The sequence below is a fragment of the Crotalus tigris genome, unplaced genomic scaffold (genome assembly GCF_016545835.1).
Source record: "Crotalus tigris isolate CLP2741 ecotype Arizona unplaced genomic scaffold, ASM1654583v1 scf7180000018301.7375997, whole genome shotgun sequence".
NCBI classification, from domain to species: Eukaryota; Metazoa; Chordata; class Lepidosauria; order Squamata; family Viperidae; genus Crotalus; species Crotalus tigris.
This window is the reverse complement of record NW_024096931.1, coordinates 6,982,791-7,010,462: the sequence shown is the minus strand read 5'-3', so window position 1 is coordinate 7,010,462 and position 27,672 is coordinate 6,982,791. Positions and strand designations below refer to the sequence as shown.

The 27,672-nt window shown below is 42.5% G+C and overlaps 1 protein-coding gene across 4 annotated transcripts in view; it reads right to left on the bottom strand.

The window, feature by feature from the left end:
• Positions 1-27,672, bottom strand: part of CAPN15 (calpain 15) — an 87,810-nt gene that overhangs the window by 56,432 nt on the left and 3,706 nt on the right. Inside the window, exon 1 of one of the 4 annotated variants that reach the window (XM_039349922.1) lies at positions 15,274-15,985. The exons of the other annotated variants lie outside the window; for them this stretch is intronic. The gene's annotated coding sequence lies outside the window, so the exon portion shown is untranslated. Of the gene's footprint in view, positions 1-15,273; positions 15,986-27,672 lie in introns of those variants that run through there. 4 annotated transcript variants of the gene reach the window in all.

Sequence of the window (27,672 nt, the reverse complement as noted above, 5' to 3'; positions counted from 1 at the left end):
ATCAAACTTAAGTCCCTATCAAATCCTTCGATCAAACAAATAAAGCAGGTTACTGGCCTAGCCTGCTTCACTCAACGAACTACGGCAGTGATGGCGAACCTTTTAGAGACCGAGTGCCGAAACTGCAACCCAAAACCCACTTATGTATCGTCAGGTGCCGGGTGTGTGTGGCCGATTGGCTGGGCGTGGCTGCGGTGGTAACAGCAGACTGGGTGGGACTAAAAAGTTCAATCAATCAATTCCAACTTTGCGAGATCCCTTTTTTCCCCGCGAGTTGAAATTGATTGATTGAACCTTTTTTTTTTCTTTTGCACATGGCGGCGGAGGCCTAAAGCGAAAAGGTTTTATAAAACCCAGCTGAAGGCCTAGGACTGGGGCGACGGTGCACATGCCCACAGAGAGGGCTCTGAGTGCCACCTGTGGCACGCGTGCCATAGGTTCGCCACCACGGCACTACGGCAACTTTTGGAGTTTCCAACTCTAAAACACAAGTTGTCCAATTCTCATTTTTAGCCCAAAGTAGCATGCCAAAGCACATCCAACAAAATTAGCAAATATTCTCAGCCTTGGGCTGTGGATGGTTCACACCACTTCGTGGAGCTGATGCGCACCCAAGGCACGAAACTTGAAAAAAAAAAGACACATATTTAATGATGGCACGAACGACCGTTATTAAAAAAAAACGGACTCTTAAATCAAACTCCAAAAATATTTTTGAACTTTCACCTCAGCCAGGCTGCCTCTTCTCTCCTGTCGTGCAAATTGCTCTGCAGTAGAAAGGCTGGAGAGGCATTAATTTAACGTCTTGCCAGCCCACGGGTTTTTTTCGCCACTTGATATGGAAGACAAGGCGCAGCGTCTTCTCCAAGGGTCAGCCTTGCCAAACGTTTTGCTACATCGCTCTGCTTTCCAACTACTCCACTCTTGCCCAGGGGTGGCTTCATTTAACAAACATGGACCTCGTCAACCACCGGATTCGACTTTACGGCAAAGAATACAAAAACGAACGCTGCAAATCTTCCTTGCGGGTGACAGAACCAGGGACCAGGTTATCTGAGGGACTGACTGTCACTTGCCGGTCACATCCACCCAACCCATTAGAGCGGGGAGGCAAGGACTGTTGTGGGTCCCGTCTTCTAAGGAGCTCCACCTGACAGGACCCAGAAGAAGGGCCTTCTCCATGGTGGCTCCTTCCCTGTGGAACACCATCCCTGCAGAAATTAGATGGGCCTCCACGTTGACAGTCTTCCGTCAGGCCCTGAAGACCTGGTTTTGCTAGCGGGCCTTAAACGGCTTATTTAATTGTGTGCTGTCGCCGGAGAGAAGGGTATCGTTGTTTATTTTTATTTTTGCCATTTTGTGTTTTTACTGTTTGTAAGCTGCCTGGAGTCGCTGTGCGGGAGTAGGCGGCTATATAAATTATCTAAATAATAAATAAAACACCTCTTGATAAATCTCCCTGGGCATTGCGGTGCATCGCCCTACAAACACCGTTCCCCAAAAAAGGATGCTGATGAACTTTTTCAGTTCCTTTGGCAAAGCCAGCCAGCCTGTCTGGCGAAAGGAAAAGACAGCCAAGAAACGAACAACTGGCTATCCTGTAGCGTGGCTAAATTCTGTCGAACATGTTGCCAGAAGCACCGCAGAGATTCAGCTCCTCCCGCCAAGAGAAAATCGGGATCCAGATTGGAGCTTGCAAAGGATGTGGAGGAGAGAAGATTGGGGGGGGGGGAGAGAAACAACTTTAATGCTTTCGGAAAAGCTCAGCTGAGAGCGGGACACCAAAGGAGAGGATCTATAAATAGACCCAGCATAACCTCAGCTAAGCTGGACGCCGCAAATACTGCTCACCGAGGCTACTTTCCAAGCACAAAATCTGTTCCTCCAGATTAAACAGAGGACACTCAGAATTTTCGGGGTAGGAAACGACACCGAATCCCTTGTCTTTAACATGGAAATCAAGGTTAACTCAGCTGGTATAGAACTTAATCTAACCACGAACCACAATTAAAGGCTACATCCACACCAGCCTGCATTCTTTTCACTTACTCTTTATAAAACAGGAATGGAGGTGGTCCTCGGCTCACGACCACAGTTGAGCCCAAACTTTTTGTTGCTAAGCGAGATGGGTGTTTGAGTGAGATTTGCCCCATTTTGCAACCTGTTTTGCCACAGACATTAAGCCAATTACTGCAGTTGGAATGACTTGCCTTCAGAAGTTGTGGGTGCCCCATCACTAGACATTTTTAGGAAGAGAGTGGGCAATGAGTTGTCTGAACTGGTGCAGGATTTCCTGCCTGGGCAGGGGGTTGGACTAGAAGACCTCCAAGGTCCCTTCCAGCTCTATTATTCTGTTGTTCTGCTATTCAGCTGTTCAGTGAATCATGTGGTCATGACTTTCCTTGTTGGAAGCCCGCTGGGAAGGTTAAAAATGGTGATCCCATAACCCTGGGACAGTGCAACTATCATAAATACATTCCGGTTGCCAAGTGGCCAAATTTTGACCATGTGACCACAAGGATGCTACAGTGGTCTCCAGTGTGAAAACTGGTCATTTTTTTTAGAGTGCCATTGTCACTTTGAACGATCACTAAACAAATGGTTGGAAGTCGAGGAGTATCTGTATGTCAGTGACTTATTGAGCAAAAGACACAAACAGATAAATAACCGTAATGATTTTTTGATAGTACCGGACAATATTTGCCTATTTTCAAAGAGCCAGGACTATTGTTCATCCATGTGATGTCTTAACTGCAAATCTATCTTGAAATAACAAACAACAGGTAAAACCATACCCCGCTCTGCGCAATTATACACCAGTCACACTGCAGTTTGCTGATTTATCGTTTGCATGGGGCTATGAGTCGGGAGGCACCCCAGGCAGAGTGGAGCATTACTCAAAGTCTTGGGCTCAGTGGTTTGTGAAAGATGTGGGGAACGGAGGGGGCCACACCGAGATTGGGAATGATCAAAACGGCGTTTGCGAAAAATGTAACAGGCAGTTAAAGGGAAATGCAGGAAAACTCACTTTTGAAAAACCTGCATTAGGAAGGATGTGCGTGGAGGGAAGAATTAGCTTTTTCGCATAAACATAATGAAATAAATCACTGTTTGAATTAATCTAGTTTGGGAGACCCAATGCCGTAGCAATAACAATGGGGTAAAAAAAAGACAAATGGGGGATTTAACTAACAGAAACAAATAGTTAAGCGCCTATTTTCCTTTCTTTTGTGGTTTTAATGCATAATTACCACATTTCAAATGTTACAGTTAATTACGCCTGCAAGAGCATTTTCTAGAGCAAATATGCTGATCTATTATGAATCCATTTCCTCCTTCCTATTCTCTAAATTAGTTCCCTGCCCTCCCCCACAAAAGCACTTACAAAGAGAGGAAACAGAGACATTTTCCAATCCTGTGTTTTAAAAAGGCTCTTCCTGGTTCCCCAAAAGCATCCACAAAGGAAACGGCCGCATTAAATCGCTTCTTTGGATTAAAACAGCGCCAGCAGCCACCAAGAGTTTGGGCGGCTGCCACAGAAACAACAACGACTGCTAATACAGGTGGTCCTCAACTTACGACTGCAACTGAGCCCAACATCTGTTGCTAAGTGAGAAATGTGTTAAGTGAGCTGTGCCCCATTTTATGAACAGCTAGCCTATGACCCACTTACAGCACACTCAAGGGCAACCCACACCGAACCAGCAAGCAAGCTAAGGTTAGCCAATAGATTATTTCTTTGCAAATATTTGCATCCTGCTTTAAAGCTTTGAGATCCTCTTAAGGTAGCTTACAAACCAGGTTACTCCACGCAACCCAGTAGCAGCTTCTGAGCCAGAAATAGCATGCACTGTGTGTCCGGCATTACTATTCGGGAGAAGCTTTTTCAGGGCCCCCTTTCCCTGTGACATGCTGAGTAGGTTCCAAGGTTCGATACCTTAAGCTCGCTCAATCTACGATGGAAACAAGCCTTGTTCATTGGAACAGACAAGCAATCGTTCCTAATGGTGTTTTCGCTGAGGCTGGAGGATGCAGCTGAGTTGATGAGGGAAGCAGTTTTCTCTTCCCATTTGTTATAATCTGGCAAGGAAGAGCTGCTCCAAGACACCACACTCCTAGTTGAGCTGATGCTTTGTCTTTTCAAGGCCAGGGATGACCTATCGCTTATCTCGGCAGTGGGGAGGAGCCGAAGAGAGCTCACTCGGGATCATGATTTCTTTTTTTTCTTTTTTTAAACAAAATTTTATTAAATTTATATAAATGAGGAAAAATAGGAACAATACAGGTAGGGTAAAGGGAGGGGCAAAAGGAAAGGGGGAGGGGGAGGAAATAAGGAATTAGGGTAAAATAAGGATAGGTACAATCACATATTTCAACAAACAAGCAACGGTCCATGTGGATCATGATTTCTTGTTGCAAGACACAGCATGTTCTCCAGCTGAGCCAAGCAACTCTGAAGCGGCACTGAAGGAGGGGACTTACCACCGTTTTTCACACTAAACCACCGTTACGGCATCCCCGTGGTCACGTGATCAAAGTCCAGCCATTTGGCAAGCAACTCGTATTTATGACGGTTGCACCGTCCCGGGGTGGGTGTGTGCGACGTGATCGCCTTATGCCACAAGCAAAGTCAATGGGGAAGCCAATTCACTTCATAACCCTGCTACTGAGTCAACGGCTGCGCTGATTCACTCAAGAACGGTGGCGAAAAGAAGATCATAAAATGGAGCGAGACTCACTTAACAACCGTCTGGCTTAGCAACATCAATTTTGGCTCAATTGCAGTCCTACGTCGAGGACTACCTGTAAACCAAGATGAAATGATATTTATAGCTCAAAGTGCTGAATATTCAGTTGACTGTGCAGTGCAAAGTACATGTCAAAGGGCTGGAACAGGCTCCCCCCCAAAACAGCCGAAACCAGGGGTCTTCAAATTTGGCCCTTTTATGACCTGTGGACTTCAATTCCCAGAATTCCTCGGCCAGGCAATTCTGGGAGTTGAAGTCCACAGGTCATAAAAGGGCCAAGTTTGAAGACCCCTGGTCTAAAAGGAAGATAGCGGAAAGCCCACCATCCCATATTAATGGAAATATAAGGGATCCTTGGTGCTCTCTGATCTTGCTTGTTTTCTTGCAGACGTTTCATGAACCTAACTAGGTAACATCATCAGTGCTAGTAAGGAGTGCTGTTTGCTGTTGGTTTATATTCTGGTGTCCTGTCTGTCTGGGTGGTTGAAGATGGTCTTAGGGATTCTTTGGTTGGGCTGTTTACTAATGGTTCTGTGGCAGTTTCTTGATTGGGATGTTGCTTACTTGACTGTTGTCTGAAGTTGACCTTGGAGCTAATCTATGCTGATCTGGGTGCTGATCACTGGTGGAGAAGTGATAGAGTCTTTTTCCCTTTGGGGCTGGTTGATTGTCTCTTTTGCACAGATGTTGTTAATATCGACGTGTCTATTGATGGCTGATTTGTCAGAGTGCCAGGCATCTAGAAATTCCCTGGCATTTGTGGATTTGGCCTGGTCTAGGATTGTCCTGTTTTCCCAATTGAAACTATGTTAAATCTGTATGTTGTGAAATTAAAGAATTTTCATCATGCCTTTTGACTGCCAGTTGGTGTTCATGGATGAACAGTTCTGCCAGTCTTCTGCCACTTTGTCCTACAGTTTGTCCATTGTCCTGATGGAAATATTTCTCAGAATGGCCCCTTTGCTGAAAGTGAAATGTGGACTATCTAAGGGCAAGACGAACATTTGAATTCGTGGACATTCAACTATCAGCTATAGAGCGTTGTTGAATAGGCAACCGACAGCTCCTGACTTGATTCGTTTCCCATTTAAGCTACACTGCTCTTTTTGTAAAGTTTGCTGGGGTGTGCAGCTACAACCGACTGCAGAGGATGGCTTTATTTTTTAAAAAATATACAGTTTTAATTATGTTGTGAGCCTAAGGCAGAAGTATTGTGCACGTTTTACGCATGGCCGTTTTTTTTTTTAATAGCTACAAAAAGCAAGCACAGTTTTTTTGTAAACCCTTCTTGACAGAAAGCCTTTCTAGAATAATCTGGAGTGCTTTAGCATAAAAAAAAAAATATTTTTTTCCTGAATTCCCCTGCCAATTGCTAGTAGCATTTAAGGATTCCCTAGGGATCTGAACATTATAATCCCAAACACAGAGAGAGAAGGGGGAGGATCATTAAGATTGCAATAAGTGCATTAATACCCGGGCTTTATAATCATTTGGCAGGGTGGAATTCATCTTCAGCACCAAAAGGATTGCAGAAAGAAGCATTTAGTATTCATGAACGGATTGGTACCGGAGTCAGCTGACAGTTAACAGTTTTTGTCTTAAAAAAGAAAGCTAAAATAATAGCAAACTCATAAAGCCGGCACAGGCAAATTAAAAGGCTCTTCTTGGAATTTAAAAGTGAGACTTCTTGAAAGCAGCTGTTCAGTACCTCCAATTAATTAAATATTGGCAATGATTTCCAGGGGATTTGTTCACCACGGGTCCTTTTTTTTTTTTTTAACCCAGCATTCAATGAAAAGCTTAACCTACATCATACAGTACAGGCGGTCCTCGGCTTAGGATCACAACTGAAGCCAAAATTTTATGTTGCTAAGTGAGACACATATGTTAAGTGAGTTTTGCCCCCCTTTTATGACTTTGCTTGCTACCATTGTTAAGTGAATCATTGCAGTTGTTAATAACCCGACGATGAAGCGAATCTGGCTTCCCCATTCAACTTGCTTGGCAGACGGTGGCCAGAGGAGATCACGTGATCCTGGGACATAGCAACGGTCATAAATATGAACCAGTTGCTAAACATCTGGATTTAATCAGGCCACTGTGGGGATGCTGCAAAAGCCAGAACTGAAAAACAGCCTTAAGTGCAGCTCGTAACGAATCCAACAATCCAACGTGCAGAGTAAAACAGAGGTCTCCAACCTTGGCAACTTTAAGACTCGTGGACTTCAACTCCCAGAAATTCTCAGCCAGCAGAGCTGGCTGAGGAATTCTGGGAATGCAAGTCCACAAATCGTAAAGTTGCACAAGGTTGGAGACCCCTGAACTAAAAGACTGGAGCACACTACACAATGCCCACAGCCTGCTCCATTATGAAACGAAGTAAGGGCTCTCACAAAGCTGAATGACAAAATCTCTTAAAGCAGGGGTTCTCAACCTTGGCAACTTTAAGACTCGTGGACTTCAACTCCCAGAATTCCTCAGCCAGCAAAGCTGGTGAGGAATTCTGGGAGTTGAAGTCCACGAGTCTTAAAGTTGCCAAGGTTGAGAACCCCTGTAAGCTAATCATCAGGGAAGTTGAGTACAGTCTTGGTTCTGTTGGTCCTTGTTTCTGGTGTGCATCTGAACGTGCGGTAAAAGGGATAAGAAAATACTGGCTAACACCTACAACAAAATGGTTGACGGAGCTGTATGGGACTGGGGAGTTTTAAGGGTTAAGCAGCATTAATTTTTCCACTTTAGTGTTTCCTATTCATTTGTAAGTTCACTGCAGATAAACAAGCACCAAGATCTAAACAAGCTGAGAGTGCTTATATAGGAACGTTCGTATTAGCCAACTGTGTAGGCATTTTTTTTTAAAGTGTGGTATTAATAAAAATACATGTGGGCTGGTATGGCTTGCCTCATTAGCAGCATAGCAGCAACTTATGTGCCTGCCAGCTTGCCCTCTCTCTCTCCTGCATACAGAAGTAAAGCCATTGTATATCCCCAGAAAGCATGTCACACATAATAAGCCTCTGTTTCTGATCCATCTTGCTTTGGGTGTTTCATCAGATCTGTAGAAGAAACAATCAACTCAAGTACGTAAAAGCAGAGACAAAATCAGCTGCAACAGAGAGATTAATAGATGCTAGGGATGGAGACACCTGCGGCCCTCCAGATTTTGGACTACAATTCACAGCACCCTTTATGATTAAGGATGTTAGCTGAGGCTGCAGGAAATGGTATTTAGCACAATTAGGTCAGGGTCATCCTACAAACACTATTAGGAATTGTCCTTGTACAAAACACCAACTACTTTGTCCTCTGACATCTTCCTTTCCTTACACCAGGGGCATCCAACCTTGGTGACTTTAAGACTTGTTGGACTTCGACTCCCAGAATTCCCCAGTCGGCCAAGCTTGGACACCCCTGTCTTGCACCTTGTCTAAGGTCATCCAGAGCCTTGCTTATTACAGACTGCTGAAAAGAAAGCAGAGTATGGTTATCACAAAATAGGAAGCGATGGGAAAGCTGACAATGGCTTAGTCAGTGTGATCTGCTCAGTGAAAATCAGAGACTGGGTTAATGAATGCCTGAACCTTGGCAATGGTGGTTGGGTTAGGGGCAGAAGATGCAAATTTAACCTAATCTGGTTTATTTAACCAAGGAATCATGGTCATGAAATCACGGTTCAACACAAGGTAGGAACCAGGGCATTGATTTTTCTCAACCGGAATCCACTAAGCCAGGCGTTGCCAACCCCCAGGCAGTGGACCGGTACTGGGCTGCAGAATGCCAGCAACCAGTCCGCACAAACAAGCAAAGCCCCATCCATGGGATACAGGCAGCACACAAAATCACACACCCTCTGATCCACGGAAAAACCTTTCTCCACGTAACCGGTCCCTGGTGCTCAAAAGGTTGAGGACCTCTGGGCTAAGCCAAAGTCAGCTTGGCTTTCCTTTTTCACAGGGCAAGTACAAGTGGTCCTCAACTTATGACCATAATTGAGTCCAAAATTTCCGTTGCTAAGCAAGACAGTTGTTAAATGGGTTTTGCCCCCTTTTACGACCTGTCATTACACAGTTAAGAGAAGCACTGTAGTTCTTAAGTTAGAAACACAGATGTTAAGCAAATCTGGCTTCCCCCCATTGACTTTGCGTGTCAGAAGGTCGCAAAAGGAGAACACATGACTCCAGGATGCTGCCACCATCATAAGCCGAGGTGGCGCAGCAGTTAGGGTGCAGTACTGCAGGCCACTTTAGCTGACTGTGTTCAGCAGGTCAGCGGTTCAAATCTCACCGGCTCAAGGTTGACTCAGCCTTCCATCCTTCCGGGGTAGGTAAAATGAGGACCCAGATTGTTGGGGGCAATGTAAATATATATATACATTGCTTACTGGTGTACACCGCTTAGAGCAGTGGTTCTCAACCTTTCTAATGCCGTGACCCCATAATACATTTCCCCATGTTGTGGTGACCCCCAACCACTTATACATTACTGGGTGCCAGGGGCGTGGCCAAAAAAAAGGGGGAAAAAAATGGCGGACAGCCTTGTTTGGTGACCCCTGTGAAATGGTCGTTCGACCCCAAATGGGGTCCCGACCCACAGGTTGAGAACCACTGGCTTAGAGAGTGCTTGCACTTAAAGTGGTATATAAGTCTCATAAATAAATAAATAAATAAACAAACAAATAAACAAACTGTTGTAAGTCAAGGACTACCTGTATCCATAGTCATGATTGTTTGGGAGTGGGAAGGAAGGAAATGATTCTCCTCCAAGGCTGGTTAGCAAACATCGACAGGATAACAAACTTTTAAGACTGGCTGGGTGGGGAATTCTGGTCGTTGGAAGTCACAAAACCTAAAGCTGCCGAGGCTTGACAGCCCTGGAGGCTTGGCACGGCTCTCCTGGTGGTAGCAGCGTGTGGTGCAACAACCGGGCTTTGATAGACCGTGGATCTCCCTCTCTGAGGCTGTGTCAGCCTGTTCAAAGCAGCATTGTTTTTATGGCACATTCGCAGCCAAGAGAATAAACACGAGGAAGAGCCAGGCACATCTCTTCTCTGGTATCAGCTGTGCTGGTGCTCAAGCCTTCGAGAACGGCTTCCAAAATTCTGCGCAAGAGCAACCAAGGTGTAAATACAAGCTGCACAGCAAAGGCGGACGTAGCGGCTCTTAAGAGGGGCTGATGGGGCGGGCTGCTTTGATAAAGTCTTCAGTGGTTTTACAGTTGGACTTTAAGGGCAGCAAAGTGAGAGGGAAGGAAGAAGCAGATCCGATAAGGAGGAAAAATGCCCTGTTTCAATTAAATAGCAAAAGAGGACTGCCACTCATCGATGGCTTTTTCAAGTGATCTTCAGATCTGTCAATAAATACTAATCTATTTTCTGCCCATCTTTTCCTGGTAGGTTGCTACTACGGGAAAAAAACGTTTAGTCAGGCTTTTGTAGTCTCTCCTTGATTCGTTTCCATCCATGATTTCTTGTCCTGCCCTCTGGTGCTTTGGAGAAGAGCTTGGCTCCCTCTTCTTTGGGGCAACCCCTGAGATACTGGAACACTGCTATCATGTCCCCCCCCCCGTCCTTCTCTTCATTAAACCAGACATACCCAATTCCTGCAACCGTTCTTCATATGTTTTAGGCTCCAGCCCCCGTAATCATCTTTGCTGCTCTTCTCTGCACGCTTTCCAGAGTCTCAACATCTTTTTTATATTGGGGCAACCAAAACTGGGTGCAAGATTCCAAGTATTGGCCTTACTAAAGCACCTCTAAATGAGTGTCAAGAGCAAGAAATCATCAGTCCAGGTGGTACAAATGAATACATAGGTTTATTGTACGCTGAAGCTCTCTACAAGAATCTGAACTACTAATGGTCAAAGCAAATTAGATCAGAATCAATGGACCTCAAGCTGGGCTGGATTTAGATCTCCTGTGGGCGCGAAAGGCCTCCAGACTGATGATGCGTTTGACCCCTCCCTCCGGCTGGGGGGGGGCAGGAGCTGGGGCAAGGACGGGAGCTCACCCCATCACCCGATGCTTGGGTCTTGAACTCAGGCTGTCAGCTTTCCAGCTGACAAGCTCAGCATCTTTAACCATACACAGCCACGTGTTAAAATGGCACACCCTTATTTCTGGACGGAACAATGAAATGGGTGTGATGAACTTTAATGCTGCATTAAACCAACAAAAACCAGAACCAGACTCAATCCAATTTGAAACAATGTCAGAGAGGAAAAAAAAAGTTTGGAGATGCTTTGTTGAATTTTGAACAATTGTGTCTAAATGCTCCCTTTTTCCTTAAAAAAGGGGGGATAAAGCTAATTGTTAAGTATCAATCTTACTAAATGGAATTATTTTACATTTCTCTCTTTACCCTCTAACCCCCGATCCAGTGTCTGTAATGCTGAAGAAATTGTAAATTTTGCGAGCAAATTAGATGTGAGAGTCTTTCCACCCATCTATAATATTCATCCTGGGTGTATTACTAAGGCTCTAAAGACTTTAATGGATGGGATTGTTTCAAAGGACAAAGACAGCAGATGTTAATAATCCAGCTAAAAAGATAGGAGAAGTCAGACCAGGAACTTAAGATGGGGCATGTTCTGAAGCAGAAGAACGTTGCCAAAATGTCCATTTAAGAAGCTAATGTTTACATAGAGGAAATAACGTGGGCACCAGCTATAAAACAGAGCATCTGAACAGGAAGAAATGGGGATCTCATTCATAACATTAACCACTTTTTAAAAACAACATGTCAAATTCACTTTATGGGAACAAAACATTCTCTAGATGGAAGGTAATATGTCTAGAGCAGCAGTTCCCAACCTTTTCTATACCCCGTACCCAGTGGTGGGATTCAAATATGTGAACAACCAGTTCTCTGGGTGGATGCCGCTTCTGGAAGTCCATTCTGGGCCTGGACAACAAAAAATTAGCTACTGGTTCTGCCAAAGAGCCGAGGTGGCGCAGCAGTTAGAGTGCAGTACTGCAGGCCACTTTAGCTGACTGTGTTCAGCAGGTCAGCGGTTCAAATCTCACCGGCTCAAGGTTGACTCAGCCTTCCATCCTTCCGAGGTAGGTAAAATGAGGACCCAGATTGTTGGGGGCAATGTAAATATATATATACATTGCTTACTGGTGTACACCGCTTAGAGAGTGCTTGCACTTAAAGCGGTATATAAGTCTCATAAATAAATAAATAAACTGGTGCAAACCGGCTGAATCCCACCACTGCCCGCACCCCTAGAACGCTTCTGATATATTCTCACACTCCTTACAAAAGTTCGAAATAACGGCAACGAATTATGCATACACTATAATTTTGAAACTTCTAAACCCAAGTTTTCGCAAGTAGACAGCAGAAAGGGCTGTGCCAATTCAAAATATAACTGGACTTTCTTGGTTTTTTTTTTTTTTTTGTCTTGAAAACGTTTCGCTTCTCATCCAAGAAGTTAGAAGTTAGAATTGAAGAAGCTTCTTGGATGAGAGGCGAATCGTTTTCGAGGCAAAAAAAAAACTAAGGAAGTCCAGTTGCGTTTTGGAAAAAGCACCTTTGGGACAACCATGACCTGGATGATGGAGAATCTCCATGGACAATTCAAAATATACACTGGGAATCACATTTCCAGATGCTGCGTCGTAATCCGAAATGAACTACTCTCTGCAACTGGCACGAGAAGGACTTTATGTAGACTGTCTCCTACTCTGCTTGTTTTCTTACAACAATACTCTGTTGACCTATGGAAGTTGCGTCAACTGGAAAAGAGTTCCAAAGTTTACACTATTAACAAGCTTCACTCACTAGCTTACGCAAACTTGATAAGAGACCTTCTTGATGACCTTCAAGAAAGATCTAAGCAGAGAGACAAGCTTGGTGAAGGTGGCCATTCAAGCAACTCACTCTCAATTTGTCAACTGCTTTATAGGCTAAACCTGACGCCGAGTGTTCAGACTATGCTCAGGCTGTGCTCAGCATCCAAAGGTTGCAGTTTCAGAGTTTTAGAGACACTCCCAAATAAAGTGCCATGCAATTTCAATTTTAATTAATTCTGGCATCGCAATTCCAGCCAGCTTTGACTGACATGCAAGCCAGCATTCATTAAAATAAACACTTCTAACCACTGAAACCCTAAGGAGCCATCTCAAGATGTAAATTGGCTCTCCCGGGAAATGCTGTGCTATCAAGGGCTTGTGTGCAGGACCATCCAGATCAGCTGGCTTTGCAACCTGTTAAATTGCTCTCTCATCCATTTCAAATGTAAGCTCAAGAACATCGGACACACCCTGGAATTCTTGGGTAGAATATAGAGGTAGAGCTATAAGTCAACGCCACGTCAGGGGCAGAAAAGATTGAATTAATCAGTGATTTCTGCCAGCAGCTTCGCAATTGTTCAAGAGCACTGGAGACAGAACTTTGCAGCACATCTCAAAGTCTATAAAGCGGAACAGGATCACCTGATGCTTTATTCTAAAATCAACCATTCAAGAAGGACCTGAAACTGTGCCTTCTACACTGGCCTGAGAAGCAAGCATTTACTAATATATCTTGAAACTTATCTTCTGTAACCCAAATTAATTGAGTCTGTTCAGTCCACGGTAACTGCTAATTGCACAATTCAAATGTAATGAAGTCAGGCACTATTTATTCGCAGTATCTGAGATCAATAGACCTCTGGAAATCCAAAAGACTGTTTAAAAAAGGTAGCAAGATTTCCAGGGAAGAAATGGCGAACAGGAGCAGGGACTAGGATTGCAGCCAAATGAAGAGCTGGCGACTGGAACAGCAGAGGGGGTGATTATAACGGACCGAAGGTGCAGATGGATTTCAAATCAGATTTTGAAATGAATTATAAGAACCCTTTCCATGGGAAAATGCTATTGTTTTTGGAATTCTTAAAAAGGGATAGGATGAGACTTTTTGAAGGTTGCTCACTACAGGGAACCAAAAGGAATCAAAGATTACAATTAAAGCAGAAAAAAGAGTTAAATTTTGAGTTACTAATAAAAAATGGAGCAATATACTTTAACTTGGACGTATTGACTGATATTTGTGAACAATGGACTCCAAAGTTAATTCTAAGAGTGTCTGCCATTATGGGCAGACTTTGTTTAAAAGATGTTATGAGAGAGGAATAAGCTTGACTAGACAAAACTGAGACTGACCTGAAAATGGATTTTAAAATAACAGGCTATAAGAATGATATGGACGAGGAGTTGTTCAGACATTACCCCTGAATTGTATCTGAAGAGGGATGAGAGGGAAGAAAGGAGTGGAGAGAGAAAAGAGTAAAGGAGGGGAGAAGGAAGTAGGAAGGTTGGAGGAGAAGAGAAGTGGGGAGAAAGGGGAGGAGAGTGGTGAAGGAAAGGGAAGAGGAGAGGAAGAAGAGGGAAGTAGGGAAGAGAAGAAAGGGAGAAAGAAGGTAGAGAAGGAGGAGTGTGGATACAGTGAAAGGGGAAATGGGCGAGCAACACCAAAAGTCATGTGTATGTATTTATTTCATTTTATTAAAAGTATCTTATATATGAATGTAAAAAGAATGTATGTTAACATCTGATCAATATCACGGTGTATGTATGGGGGAGAGTTTGGAAAAATAAAAAATTATTTTAAAAAAACAGAATAATATGGACAAAGATGTTGCACTGGACATACAAGTAAAAGTGATTGTTGATCATGAAAAGGGGTATACAAATATCAAACCAAAAGAGCGACCTGGATAACTTTCATATACTAGACTTGCAAAAGAGACTTATTCAAGTTTTGAACAATTTTTTTGAGAAAAGATAAAAGAAAAAAATGAAAAGAAACCAAACTTCAGGACATTATGTTAAGAGATGAAAGATCGAGATGTTAAAAGGAAAGGATACAAAGGTGTTTTATTTGATCAAGGTTAAAACAGGTGTGTTGTTATCTCCGGTAATCCTTGCTTTTGCTGACTAGGTTTTAAGAATCTGTTTATAAAATAAGAGATGAAATACAGGAAGAGAAGAAAAGATGGTAGATTACTAAAATTATCTATTTATTGTGAAGGGAGAAATAATTTCTTTGTATATTTTTGTTTCTTTTTACTAATGTTCTTTTCTATTTTTCTTTCTATTTTCTCTGCATTTTCTATTTTTGCTTTTTTTATTTTTCTTAGTTTGCATTAGTACCTATCTTTTAAAATGTAACATTTAATAAAATTACTTTATATGATAAAGAGATAGCAGCTCTTCTCAGCCTACTGGTGAGGCTGCTGAGAACAATATAAGTCACACTGACTACCATTAAGTATTATAATTTCTACATTCATACAACATAAGCCGTTTATCTCAATAAACCTATAATGTAGACTTCAAAGACCATCCTGAATAGATATGGCATGAGGGTGATAGGATCTCAAACTAGATCTTTCAAGATAATTCACTGGACCCCTTCTTAGCTACATCTGATGTCCTTCTGCAGCAACCGGGGTTTATATTATACATAAAAAGCTTTAGCTCCAGCTTTTCAATTTTATTTGCCATTTCCCAGTTCAAATAATGCTGTATGTCCTAATTTCCTACCTGCTGTCCTACATTTGAGAGGGCTGGTTGAAAGAGGTGACGTTTTCATCAGAAACCAAACTCGGCACGCAAACCATGTTGAGTAATAGGAGACGTTCCCCCCTATATTTCTTTCTTTCCCAGAAGACTCTGGTAACACGGAAAACAAAAAATATACTTGCTGGGCTGATTAATTTCTTGCTCCATCCTCAAGAAAAAAAAAAGAAATAAACGTGAAATACGACGAGCAGAGCATGCAGAGGAGATCCGTTATTTTGCCGTGAGTGAATCAAAAATAAAGGCTGTGGGGTACAAAGGCCCAGGAAAGTCTCCCAAATAAAGTGATACGTTTTTTCACTGAATTTTATCATGCCCTTCCTCCAAGGAGCCCGACAACATCTCCCCTCTGCATTTTAAAGTTTCAACAACCCAGGGCGATGGATGAGATGGGGACAGAGTGTTGGATCCAAATTCCTCCAGAGTTTAAGCAGGGATTTGGACTTAAGATGCCAATCTCATTAGAATCACGTTTCCTTCTGGGATGACAGCCACATTGGCTGTCACAAAAAGCAAGCGTTCAATCAGGGTCACTACACGTGGCCAAGTTCCTTTCCAATAAATAAACACAAGGTAGCCAAGTTCGTAGTGCATGAAAACCAACAGTAACACTGGGCGCTATTTAACAAAATGAAATTCAATGGTGAAAAAGGTTCTACATATAGGCAAGAAAAACCAAATGTACAGGTATAGTATAGATGGTACTTTGCTCAATAGTAGTAACTGTGAGAGGGATCTCGGAGTCCTAGTGGACAATCACTTAAATAGGAGCCAGCCGTGTGCTGCAGCTGCCAAAAAGGCAACACAGTGCTGGGCTGCATTAACAGAGGGATAGAATCAAGACCATGTGAAGTATTAATACCACTTTATAATGCCTTGGTAAGGCCACACTTGGAATCCTGCACCCAGTTTTGGTCACCACGATGTAAAAAAGATGTTGAGGCTCTAGAAAGAGTGCAGAGAAGAGCAACAAAGATGATTAGGGGACTGGAGGCTAAAGCATATAAGGAACGATTGCTGGAATTGGGGATGTCTAGTTTAACGAAGAGATGTTTTGTTTTGTTTTAAACCAACAAAACAAAACAAAACAAAACACACATACACAGTGTATACTCCTCCCCTTTTTTTAACAGCGATTTTGTAACGGTAATCATCTATTATTTACATTTTCCCCCCTTATTCTTCTTTAGAATATTTGTCCCCGTTGCCCCGTTGTTTCTTATTTGCATTTTTCCTTCATACTATACTTCATACTAAGAATAATACATATTAGTATTACTATACATTATTGTACACACATTTTCCACTTTTGACCTTTCCACATTTATTCTCTATTATTTCTAGTCTCCAACCAGTCATACTACTTGTTCCATATTAGATAGTACTCTGGGTCTTCCTTTTCTTTTATGTCTTTCCCACAATCATTCATCGTGTGGTTTAGCCACCAATCCCCTAATCATCTTTGTTGAGCAAATGTTACTGTGTGAACATGGGAAACGGGCTAGATTCCGCTTCCACCTCTTCAAATTCAACCATGGTTTTTACTCAAACCGCGAAGGAGATGGCAGGGACTCCTGCACACCTAACCTCATGTTCCTGATCCTGTTTTATGGCCATCCCCTGAAAACTCAGGCACCTCCTCCAAGCTCTTTGTGTGGGCTAGCTGGACCAAGGCTCTTATTTGCTCCCATAGCAACACACAGTTTCTGACGACAGCACACAGAAATGGCCCCCAATGTTTCCTAAAGTAAGTGCGAGGGTAAACATGCAATAATTGCACACTCCGACATAGAAGGGGAAATGGGAGACATGGGAAAGTCAAAAAAAAAAACCAAAAAACCCTCATCTCATGGAAGCATGAATCTTCCAATCTAGAGACACTGCGGGACATAAGGCTGGAATCTCAGTTAAATGGACCGGCGTGGAGATACTCCTTCAGGCCAGCTTTTCAGCCTTCAAAGCAGGAGTATCAGCCCCACCTTACTGGAGCAAGGAGTTCAATCAGGTCTTAACTGGGAAGCAGTGTTGCTTATTGCAGCGGTCTTCAAGCTTGGCGACTGGAAGACTTGCGGACTTCAACTGCCAGGATTCCCCAGCCGTGGGGAATTCTGGGAGTTGAAGTCCCTAAATCTTAAAAAGTTGCCAAGTTGGGAGAGCCCTGGCTTATTGCAATTTGGCCTTGTGATGGCCTTTCCATTTCATGGATTACCATTTATACGCCTCCTTTATTTGTGTGCAATTCCAGGCAGCATACATAATACTCCCACTTCCAATGTTTGCCCCATTTCTGAAAGATGGATTGGGGGATGAGCCCCAAAGTCACCCCAAAACCAGAACTCCCCGTTTTTAGTTCGGCATGAGAGCCAGTTTGGTGTAGTAGTGAAGATGCTGGCCTGGAAACAAGGAGACGGTGAATTCTAGTCCCACCTTAGGCGTGAAAGCCAGCTGGGCGACTTTGAGCCAATCACCAGGAGACTGGGAGTTCTAGTCTCACCTTAGGCAGGAAAACCGGCTGGATAACGGAAACAATCGTCAGGAGACTGGGCTTTCCTAGTCCCATTTAAGCATAAAAGCTAGCTGGATGACTTGAAGCCAATCACCAGGAGATGGGAGTTGTAGTCCCACCTTAGGCACAAAGGCCAGTTGAGTGATTTTGGGCCAATTACCCACCTTGAAGGTTATTATTGTTGGGAGAATAGGAGAAGGGAGTATTATGTACATTTCATCATCATCATCATCATCATCATCATTGAACAACATTGGCATTGACAAATTCGCTATTAGTCAATTGCAAAAGGCAGCCTTATTAGGAACTGCTTCCATCCTGCGACGATATCTGTAATACCATCAAACATCCACATCTGCCTATCCCAGGTCCTGGGTAAGGACTCGATAGGTAGACAAAATGCCAAATCCAGTCTGAACATCTGGCTGACTGTGCGATGATCAATAATAATAATAATAATAATAATAATAATAATAATAATAATAATAATAATACCAAGCCTTAAGGACAAATGCATACAAAGTCAAAATTGAGAAGACAGCAACAGACAGTAAGTGCCGCCTATGCAAAGAAGCTGAAGAAACAGTGGACCACTTGGTAAGCTGTTGCAAGAAGATTGCACAAACTGATTACAAGCAGCGGCATGACAAAGTAGCAACAATGGTGCATTGGAAGATCTGCAAAAAATATCATTTGCCTGTAAGCAAAAACTGGTGGGATCATAAAATAGAGAAAGTCATAGAAAATGATAAAATTAAACTGCTCTGGGACTTCAGAATTCAAACAGACAAGCACCTGCAACATAACACCCCAGACTTAACAATTGTCGATAAGAAAGACAAAAAAGTCTGGATAGTGGACGTGGCAGTGCCTGGAGACAGCAGAATAGAAGAGAAAGAACTGGAGAAGATAACAAAATACAAAGACCTACAAATAGAAATAGAAAGACTGTGGCAAAAGCAAGCAAGGGTAGTACCAATAGTGATAGGCTCCTTGGGTGCAATCCCAAAACAACTGGAGCACCACTTGAACACCATTGGCATTGACAAATTCGCTATTAGTCAATTGCAAAAGGCGGCCTTACTAGGAACTGCTTCCATCCTGCGACGATATCTGTAATACCATCAAACATCCACATCTGCCTATCCCAGGTCCTGGGTAAGGACTCGATAGGTAGACAAAATGCCAAATCCAGTCTGAACATCTGGCTGACTGTGCGATGATCGATAATTATAATAAAGTTGGAGGTGACCTGGAAGGTCATCTAGTCCAACCCCCTGCTCAGTCAGGAAACCCTATACCATTTCAGACAAATGGCTGTCCAGTCTCTTCTTTAAAACTACCAGTGTTGGAGCATTCAGTGCTTCTGGAGGCAGGTTGTTCACCTTGAGTTACTTATAAAGTAATAAAGATGGGATAAAAATCTAAGAAATAAATAAATCTTAGCCACCACACCAAACTGGCTCTTTTTTGTATTTTAGAAGATTTTTTTTTTTTACTCTCAACACTTACAGGTTTTTCATTACTCCAGCCCCAACTACCTGACTTTTCACCAGCACTGTAAACAGATATAATGAAAAGCTGCCTTTTAATTTTGTTTTTATGCCACAAACTCTATGGATACTAACAGCTAAGGGCTGTTGCTGGAGAACTTATAGACTTTTGGGGGGGTCTCATTTCTGGAAGTCAGCAAAACATTTACATTTAAATGGTTATCCTGGGTCTGCGTCTGAAAAATGTTGTACAGCATATAAATGCGGAGGAAATGTTTATAGCCACTGCAAATCAGCGGCAGATTCTGAGAACAAGGCAAACTTTGCCAGATTTAAACTAGCACTTTGCTACTTCAAGTATGGACTTGAGCCCCAGGGAACGAGCGCCTGCAAGGAAAAGTGCACGGAATTCCACACGTGAGGCATGAATGGATGGAGGGAGGGATAGATACCATGTTTCCCTGAAAATAAGACCCGGTCTTATTTTTTTCATTTTTATTTTTTGCCTCCAAAAGGCAAAAAAATAAGCGAGTTAAGTGACTTTTACGACCTTCCTTGCCAAGGTGGTTAAGGGAATCACTGCAGCTGATAATTTAGCAACCTGTTAAGTGAACCTGGCTTTGCGTGTCAGACCTTGGGACACAGCAACGGTCGTAAGTACGAACCAGTTGCCAAGCATCTGAATGTTGATCAGGCGATCGTGGGGATGCTGCAAAGGTTATAGCTGTGAAAAACAGTCGTCAGTCAGACTTTTCAGTGCCGTTGTACCTTTGAACAGTCACTAAGCGAACTGTTGTAAGTCGAGAAGTACCTGTACTTCAAAACATTGCATCCCCTAGAATGGTTCCAATAGCCTTTAATTCATTTCCAAGGCGCCGAAGACGGAAATTAAAAAGTGGACCTTGATAGTCTGCATGCTTCGGCATCAACTTGCTGTTCTTATATTGTGCATAATAACCATTACAACACAGGCTTGGGAACATCACTGCATTCTTCCTAAATTGGCTGAAAGCGCTACTCGGAGGGAAGCAGTAAAAATTTTAAAGAGTCACACGCAGCTATAATGAATCCACCCACCACCAAAGTAGAACTTGCTAGCCTCCAGCCAGGAGTAATTATTTCCAGCTTGCAAGGAACAACATCCCTTTTGCAGAAACACCTCTCTCTCTCTCTCTCTCATCTTTACAACAAACAGCCCATTTTTCTCGACTTATATGACTCAGCAGCCAAACCTCTCTTAAAGGTCTGACTCTGCTATCTATTGGAGCAGCACTGCCCTTTTCCAACCGGTGTTTATTTGTGCACTAGCGAGGAAGGGGCTTAAATAAGAGCCCAAAGTCAGAACTTAGCAGTTTAAGTTACCCCCTTATTGTTTTGGAGACCGGGAAGATAGGGAGGGCTTCCCAATGCCCAACTGAAATGAATATTTAGCTGTTGCACAGGGATGCCGGTCTCAAAAACAAACCTGCACCGATTAGCTAGTTAACATGTCACTTGGGAGTATTTTCTCAAGATTTATTTTCTTTGAAAACCTGATATTATGAGTGGGTGGCTGGCTGGCTTGTTTGTTTTTTTTCAACAGCCAGAGAGGAGAAAAGTAAAGCCTAGTCTCTCTTGGGAAAGATAACCTAAAAGATAACTTATTTAACTGGAATGGAGACTTTCATGGAAAATCCAGACTTCAGCTTAACTAGAAGGCTGCTGCTTTTGGGGCATAGGAGCATTCGTAGGAAATTTGCTGTCCAGAAGAAACTGGTATACGGTACAGGTTGTCCTCAAGCTATGACCACAACTGAGCCCCAAATTTTTGTTGCTAAGCGAGACAATTGTTTTGTGAGTTTTGCCCCATTTTGTGACCTTACGGTTGTTAAGCGAATAACTGCAATTGCTGTGAGCCAACACTGGAGCCGTCACAGATATGAGTCAGTTGCCAAGCATCCGAATGTTGATCACCTGACTGTGAGGATGTGGCAATGGTCTTAACTATGAGAAGCAGTCACTTCTTTCAGTGCCATTGTAGCTATGAATAGTCACTAAATGAACTGTTGTAAGTTGAGGACTACCTGCATATTATCTATCTGTCTGTCTGTCTGTGTCTGTATCTGTATCTATCTGTCTATCTCTCCATCTATATCTATCTATCTATCTATATCTATCTGTCTATCTCTCCATATCTCTCCATATCTCTCTCTCTCTCTCTATCTATCTATCTATCTATCTATCTATCTATCTATCTATCTATCTATTTCTATATTTTTATCTTTCTCTATCTATCTATCTATCTATCTATCTATCTATCTATCTATCTATCTATCTATCTATCTATCTATCTCTCTTTCTTATCTATCTATCTATCTATCTATCTATCTATCTATCTATCTATCTATCTATCTATCTCTGTCTTTATCTCTGTATCTCTGTATCTCTCTATCTCTCTATCTATCTATCTATCTATCTATCTATCTATTTCTATATTTTTATCTCTCTCTCCTATCTATCTATCTATCTATCTATCTCTTTATCTCTCTTTCTTATCTATCTATTTCTATATCTATTTTTATCTCTCTCTCCTATCTATCTATCTATCTATCTATCTATCTATCTATCTATCTATCTATCTATCTATCTATCTATCTGTCTTTATCTCTGTATCTCTGTATTTCTGTATCTATCTATCTATCTATCTATCTATCTATCTATCTATCTATCTATCTATCTATCTATCTAATAAAACTAAACAATACCTTGGGCTAGAAGAAGCAATCCTTGTTGAATTCCCACATGACCCAAACCTACACTGCATTTGCGTGGTTCCGGCATGGGATGCGATGTGAAACCAGTAATGAATAATGGGTTTATACATTCAACTGTTAGCTTTAGCGGCCCCGCAAAACCCAACTACTCTATTTCCATGAAATGCTTCAGAGGCACTTGGGAAGAAATTTGAGCAAAATAATTTCAAAGCACCATTTATTAGGTTTCTCATTTCAAAGCTCAACCATGAATATCCACCCCTGCCTCCCCATGCACACCTTGGCAGAAACAAAATAATCTCATAACTCAGTATCAAGTCAGCTACCGGTGCTAACTGGCGCATGCTGAACAGATATAGTAATGGGGAGGGGGGGAAATCATTGGAAGGATGGCTACGAGCCAATAAAATCTAAAAAAACCCCAAAATCTGTGAAGGCTGCAGCGTTTTTTTCTCTATCAAATTAAAGCAGCTTCTCAATCCCACTTGGGACGGTCACCAGATTTAAAACTAATGTTGCCTCTAAGCTAGACATCAACTGGCCTGTCCTTCTAATTACATCAGTATACATGCTTATCTTTGCCGTTTTGTTTTTTTTTAACTAAAAGAGCAGCAGTCTTGTGTTAGAACAAACACAGAAGAGGGGGCGGAAAGCCCAAATCCCTCTCACAATCTGGATCCACTTCCCTCTTCCCCTGCTCACTTTGGACTTCTGGGGAGAAAAACTATAATTTTGTAATACAATCATTAGAAGGGCAGGACGCTCAATTTTTTTCCCCCCCTGCCCCAGCCTTTGTACATTCTTACTCATTTCCTTTAGCCCAGTGGTGGCGAACCTGTGGCACGGGTGCCAGAGGCGGCACTCAGAGCCCTCTCTGTGGGCATGCGCACCGTCGCCCCAGTCCTAGGCCTTCAGCTGGGATTTATAAAACCTTTTCGCTTTAGGCCTCCGCCGCCGTGTGCAAAAAAAAAAAAGGTTCAATCAGTCAATTTCAACTTCTCGCGGGGGAAAAAAAAAAGACCTTGCAAAGTTGTAATGGATTGATTGAACTTTTTAGTCCACCCAGTCTGCCGTTACCACCACAGCCATGCCCAGCCAATGGGCCACACCTACCCAGCACCCGACGATGCATAAGTGGGTTTTGGGTTGCAGTTTGGGCACTCAGTCTCTAAAAGGTTTGCCATCACTGCTTTAGCCAAACCTCTGGTGAACGGGAGAATGGAGAAACGAGAAAGAAGTGTCTCTTCTGCCTCTTAAAACTGGGCATTAAGCTGAAATGAGGGATCGAACCAAGTACAATTATTGTGGGTGAAAATCAGCTTTATTGCCAGGCTATAGCAATCAAATAGCTTCTCTCTAACCCACGTAGCCTCTAAACTAAGCTACACACATCAGCGTAATACCGAAGAGGCTTGGATTTTCATTAGAAGAATTACGTAAGAACAGGGAAGTAGGCCACTATTACCCAACTGCGCCACAAGCCGGCCTGGTTCGCTCCCAGAAATATTTTACTATTTCTATTCCATCACCTGGAGGAAATCTGATTCTCAAAACCAGTAACTGAACGTACAAACAAAATAAATAGCAATTAGAGGGAAAGATCGTGTCTGCGCTCCCGTAGATTATGCTAAGTGCTAAATGGCCTTCCTTGGGCAGCAGCAATTGATAGCTTGGTGAGCTTAGCCAATTTTGGTTTATCCAATGACCCGTAGTGAAACCAAGATGGAACAGACTGTGGCTTGTCACGAGTCAACAACTGTTCAGAAAAGGATGCTTGGTGGATCTGGACTTAATGTTCGCAATGCAACTTGGTGGCTGGACGGGACAAGAAGGAACAAGAAAAACAGAGGAAGGCTGCAGGAAATGGGTATGTCTAGTTTAATGAAGAGAAGGACTAGGGGTGATATGATGGCAGTGTTCCAATATCTGAGGTGCTTCCACAAAGAGGAGGGGGTCAATTTATTCTCCAAAGCTCCTGAAGGCAGGACAAGCAGCAATGGATAGAAGCTTATCAAGGAGAGAACCAACCAAGAACTAAGGAGAAATTTCTTGACAGTGAGAATAATTAACCAGTGGAACTGCTTGTTTTCAGAAGCTGTAGGTGCTCCATCACTGGAGGTTTTAAAGAAGAGACTGGACAGCTGTTTGTCTGAAATGGTATAGGGTCTTCTGCTTGAGCAGGGGGCTGGACTAGAAGATCTCCAAGGTCCCTTCCGACTTGGTTATTCTGTTATATTCTGATAAATGCTCCAATAAAGGCACATTGGAGTAGTGGACTATGTAATCTTTATCTTGGTCAAAATCAGAATGAGGTAGCAATTAGAGCAGGACTCAGATTGTGTAGAGCAGAGATGTCCAACTTTGGCATCTATGCTGGCTGAGGAATTCTGGGAGTTGAAGTCCACAAGTCTTAAAGTTCCCAAAGTTGGACAAGCCTGGTGTAGAGCTTTGAATCTAGTTTTCTTTAACTGTGAAGTTGAGTGATCCTGAACAAGAGAGAGAATTACCATATGCTGCTCACAGGTTGTTTTTTTTTAAAGGAAAGGGAAACATGGATGAACCATTAATTATGGCCTTCCTTACTTAGAAGACAGAAATTGGATTCGTGTGACACAAAAGGCTAAAAAAAAAATAATATCGGGGTTTAGATTCACCAGTAGGATCCCAGAAACCTACCCGATTCTGGTTAGCATGTTATAGGAACCCAACCAAGATCCAGTCACACTGAAGCATTTGCATGCAACCCAAGTCTTTTCCGTGTAAGGATTTGGTTAACAGAGGAGCTACTTCAGAATAGAAAATATACACTATGACAAATGTAGACTTTATAAGTCATATCGAAACCCAATTTGATACATCACATTGCATGGAAATGATCTTTGACAGCAAGCCTTTCTCCGGATTTACACAAATGACATGGATGCCTATTAGTCAAAACAAATAAAGTCAACAGGAAGCCACCTGGAGCAACTAAAGCTGTTTTTATAAAGAATTTTAAAAAGCATGTCCGTGTAAAGCCTAACTTATTTGCTCTGGGTAAGGACTCTACTTTCAAACAAGGAAGTACGGGATGAAAACTCTTTGCATTGTTCAACTGGGCGTTCTCCTAAGTTAGCGCGCGCAATTGACTGACTCAGATATTAGTCGTAAGCTAGTAATTTCTCATGAGGAAATAAAATATTTTCTTGCCAGTTTCAGATCTGCAGCTTCTATATTTGGATACCGATACACAAGACTTGGAGGAAAAGAACAAGAAAGGGACAGTGAATCACTTCTGAGAATTTATACCTGCATTACCCAACCTCCACAGCCTGTACCTGCGATTAAACCATTGGCCCCGAAGCATGGAGAACTGAGCTACATCTTTGACTAAAGACAAAGGGCAGAGGAATTAAAAAAACAACAACAACCCACACAGAAGGCCAAAATAAAATCCACTGTCTAACTTAAGTCCTTTTCATACTCGACAAGCCTTACTCCGTAATATACTGGAAAAGCCAACCAAGCTCAAAGGTCAGATTTGAAATTCCCCAGAGATTTAAGTAGTGGGCCAAGAAGAGACTCCTGCAGCATTTCAATGTGATCTATCAGATTCAGAATCTCTTCTTGGCCCACTCAAATACTGTACGGTTATTGGCATGAACGAGCAATGCACTGACACACACAGGAGCTGTCTAGCTTCTTTCAGTTTAGCAAAAGAGAAATAGGTTTAACCCACAACTAACACGGTGTATTATTCAGGTCTTATTCGCCGCATGGAGAACAAGATGGCAATGAGATGGGCTGCCCCAATGCCACAGAACCAAGAGGATGCCCTCAAAATACATGGCGAAGAACGTTCAACGGAAAGTCTCTTAAACCAGGAGTCCTCAACCCTTTCTTCACCATGGACCCCCTTTAAATATCTTTCATGGCCACAGACCCCCCAAGACTTAACTCAAGATTTAAATCATAACATTCCTTCAAGTCTTTGTGGACTTCCTTGTGTACAGGTCACTTGGGAAGACGCTGAAGGACTCACCCAAACCTGAAAATGTTGAGAGATCCCTTGCTGCCCGATATGCTACATAGCATGGAAGGATCTAATGTTAAAAAAACAAAATATTCATATTTCTAACCAGTCATGTCTTTACAGTGTAAAGGGCAAGTTCACAACGGTTTATGTTTGATGCCTTCTGGCCTTCACAACTCTCCTATTGTGTGGGTTTGGCTCAATGAAGGAACCTCCATTCGCCAATAGCAACTCAGGAGCCCCGAAGGGTGACCATGAACGAGAAGACAAGCTCCTTGTGTTAGCTAGCCGACGTCTCTATCATCCCAGCTCAGAGGCTTTGGGGGAATGAATGAGCTACTTTTCTAACACGCTAAGTCAACCTATGAGTCGCTAATATTCCACACTAAAATATTTATCTTTGATTTAGTTGAGACTATTCTTTAACAGCTCTCAGCGCTGAAGCAACTTCATTTGCTCAAGCTAAATGCAATGATTAAAGAATCACAATTTTTATAACGAAGAACCAACTTTATAGCTTTTTCTCAAGTGGGACAATCATATTTAGGTTTTGGATATCACTTAAAGAAAGCCGTCACATAGCTCAATACTGGCCTAGATTTCAGAAATATATACTGCCTCCTTCAAAAGAGGGAGGCTGTCTTGCATTAATGTTGTTGTTGTTGTTAGTTGCGAAGTTGTGTCCGACCCATCGCGACCCCATGGACAACGTTCCTCCAGGCCTTCCTGTCCTCTACCATCTTCTGGAGTCCATTTAAGCTCACGCCTGCTGCTTCAGTGACTCCATCCAGCCACCTCCTTCTCTGTCGTCCCCTTCTTCTATTGCCCTCTATCTTTCCCAGCATCAGGTTCTTCTCCAGTGAGTCCTTCCTTCTCATTAGGTGGCCAAAGTATTTGAGTTTCAACTTCAGGATCTGGCCTTCCAAAGAGCAGTCAGGGTTGATCTCTTCCAGGACTGACCAGTTTGATCGCCTTGCAGTCCAGGGGACTCGCAGGAGTCTTCTCCAGCACCATAGTTCAAAGGCCTCCATTCTTTGGCGCTCAGCCTTTTTTATGGTCCAACTTTCACAGCCATACATTGCAACTGGGAAAACCATGGCCTTGAATATACATACTTCCATTATGGAATCTGTCAAATTTAGCAAACAGACAAAGAGAAGGGGAATTTCCCTTGATCGGTTTTAAATAGCCCCTCATAATTTGCCAGCAGAATTGGCATAGCTACAGTTAGAAAGTTATAAGCCTCCCTCTTGACAGCGACAGTCTGCAAAACCTTCAACTTTCATAATACACAGGGATCCAAAACTAGCCACATTGTAATATCTTTACAAAAATCAACTAAAGTATTACCATGTATCAGTTAAAAGCAAGTTTCTCTGTTCACCAAAATTGAAATTTAGAGAAGGTGGAGTCACCCTATAGAACCAACAAACCATTTTGTTTGTTTTGTTTTGGTAAAGCAACACAGTGTAACTTTCCATTACTGCAAAACCAAGGAAAAATATCTGAAAATAACAGTATTTCAATAGCTGGTGATGTGTATTACAGTGAAATTTGAAAAGTTTATTTTTTCTACCGGTTGGAAGCTTGCTATAAAAT